This window comes from Corapipo altera, unplaced genomic scaffold (assembly GCF_003945725.1).
Source record: "Corapipo altera isolate COAL_440 unplaced genomic scaffold, ASM394572v1 57, whole genome shotgun sequence".
Classification (NCBI taxonomy): Eukaryota; Metazoa; Chordata; class Aves; order Passeriformes; family Pipridae; genus Corapipo; species Corapipo altera.
Window position 1 is genome coordinate 1,795,744 of NW_020884905.1, and position 2,542 is coordinate 1,798,285.

At 53.8% G+C, this 2,542-nt stretch overlaps 1 long non-coding RNA gene across 2 annotated transcripts in view; it reads left to right on the forward strand.

Moving 5' to 3' along the window:
- Nucleotides 1-1,135: 1,135 nt before the first annotated feature.
- LOC113950983 overlaps nucleotides 1,136-2,542 on the forward strand; it is a 46,222-nt gene continuing 44,815 nt past the window's right edge. For both annotated transcript variants that reach the window (XR_003528957.1, XR_003528958.1), the window contains exon 1: nucleotides 1,136-1,898. This is a non-coding gene — a long non-coding RNA (uncharacterized LOC113950983). The remainder of the gene's footprint in view (nucleotides 1,899-2,542) is intronic.

Genomic DNA, 2,542 nt, shown 5'->3' on the forward strand with positions numbered 1-2,542 from the left:
GTAGGCAGCAGTGCTTAATTAATGTATATTGAAACAAAAGATCGGGTAAAGTGTTTGATCTGTCTTTAGGCTAAGTTTTCAAGGCTAATCTAATTCATAACTGTTAGATTTATTCTACAGAGATTAACACAAACTTCCAGCAGAATCATGCAGTTGACTCCAGAATTACCGTAAACGATAGTAGTTTACCAGAACGTTTACATTCAGTCCCTTGGATTCGTATTATTGGCGTTATTACTCTCTGTTAATCAGCCAGGAGAGGTGGAAACGAAGGAAAACTTTCCTAATTGTTGTAGCGATTGTCAGGGCGACCGCGCAGACTTTGTCGGAGGGGGCGACAGCCACCCGGCGCCCTGCGCGGCTGTGCGGGGCGCGTCGTGCCCGGCCATTGTCTGCGGGGCCGGACCGCCGCCGATCAGCACCGGGCGGGCGGACAGCTCCGGCCCGGCCCCGCGCTCTGCCGCCCCGGCCCCGAGGCCCTGCCCCGAGCTGCCGCCTCCGCCTGGGGCTGGGGCGGGCGGAGGGGAACTCGCCTCCCCTCGCTCTAGCAGCCCTTCTCCCCGCTGGCTATGGATTCATCAGGGAGTGGAAAAGAGCACTCCGACGGGCGTACTTTGTCTCCCCGTCGGTGTGCGTAGACGCGGCTGCTGCAGGCATCTGTGGCTTGTGTACATACATGGCTTTAATAATTACATATACGTCTCTATAACCTCAGAATTCAGGAAAGACTAGAAAACGCTACCAAATTGGAGTGTTGGCAGCAGGGGTGATTGCAGGTCTGGATGCATACTCCATATCATCCCAACTCACCGCCCCTTCCCCCCCCCCCCCCCCCCCCCCCCCCCCCCCCCCCCCAGTCATATTTATCTGAGATTATGTCAAATATCAGTGATCGGAAATGTCTTGCCCAAAAGCCATTCCCGCTGGAAAAAGTCAAAAAGGTTCCTGGCATTAAAACGACCTTGCGTCATTCCTGATGAAATTAGCAGAGCTGCTTGTTTAGAGCTTTGCTAAGGATGCACTTTGGTCACAGTAAGAAGTAAGAGATTTGGGTTAACCCCCCGTCTGAGCAGGAGCCGTCTGCTTTCACTAGCTGCAAAGCCCGAGACCAGCACTCGAAAGCGCCTTAGACCCGCAGTCCATTTTTCACTTGTCTTTAAGTACAAGTGATGGGAATTGCTAACCTCGGCTAAGAAAATTTCATTTCCCCCATCCTGCTAAACGGTTCTGGTCGACATATGTTTGTTATCAGAGAGAGGTGCTATGAACACAGAGCCATTTTCTTAGCAGCTCTTTGACTCTGTGTTACCATAGTCCCACACGGCATTGGTCCTTTCCCGTTGGGAAGTCATGAATAAGAGACTATGAAGCTTGCACGTCAGATCTTCCTCAATTAATCCACCATTAGCATGTTTGGGATCCTCTACTGGATGGTTAACAGCAGCTTTGGTAACTGTATGCTGTCCATACCCAATTATGCTCTGCTAAAAATGAACTCTGCAGAACAACCTTCCTGAGCTGTCAGTGTCTCCCGTTTTCCTATTTTAACGCTTGTGTGTAGTGGCAGGCGACAGATGGTGTAGATCAGATCGATTTGATTGCATTAGGCGATTTTTTTTTCCTCCTCTCCCCCCCGACTCCTTTTCTGGAAGCCCACATTCATCTGAGAGGCGATCGCCGGGGACATGGGAAGCAAGAGCAGCCGCCGATGTGTGAAAGCAACGAGACATGGCCAGCCAGAGGCGCCGGGGTCCCTTCACGGGGTTTGTTAACATGGTAATCCGGCACCAGGAGAGAAAGCTGCTTTCTGCTGCCCAGAGCCCATTCCCCATCACACATCAGATGACTCCCTGGTTTTACACACAGTTGGAGTTCTGCTCGAAACCTGGATTTAAAGGGTAAGCGCTTCAATAGAGGTGGATTTCTGGTGGTTATTCGGGTAGGTGGCAAAAGGAGCGAGCTTCCAGCGATTTTTAAAAAGAGGCTCCCTATTAGCGGGCATGAATATTTTCTTCCTTCCTCCTTTCATTTTTTTTTTTTCTTCCGTGCTGCCTCCCCTTTCACCAGCAAGCCCCCTAATTCAGAAAAATTTCTCGCACGGAAAGACATCGCACCTCTCTATTGACGGATGGGATCAATATTCCCCCTTCTGAAATTTGCTTTTCGTGGCAAACCCGAGCTCTGCTCAGAGCTCCGTTCCTGGTAGCTTAATTGTTTAATTCCCTCCATCCGTTCCCCTCCCTTCTGTGTGTGTGTCCCTCTCCGCGGGCACGGCAGAGGAGGCGGAGGTGCCCCCCGGGGCCCTTCCCTGGCCCTGCCGTGCTGGGGCTCCGGCACCCGGGCTCTTTCGGCGGGGAGCGGGGCGGCAGCGCCGATAAACATGGCTTTCCGGAGCCGGTGAACAAAGGTATTTAGTGCCGCGGCGCGCCGCCACGGGCACCTCCCGCACGCCGCGGAGAAGGTGCGAGGCGGGCAGCGCGGCGGGGCTCGCTCCCCTGGATCCCGGCGGCGGCCGGCCGGGAGCGCCGGGGCCGGGGCGGGC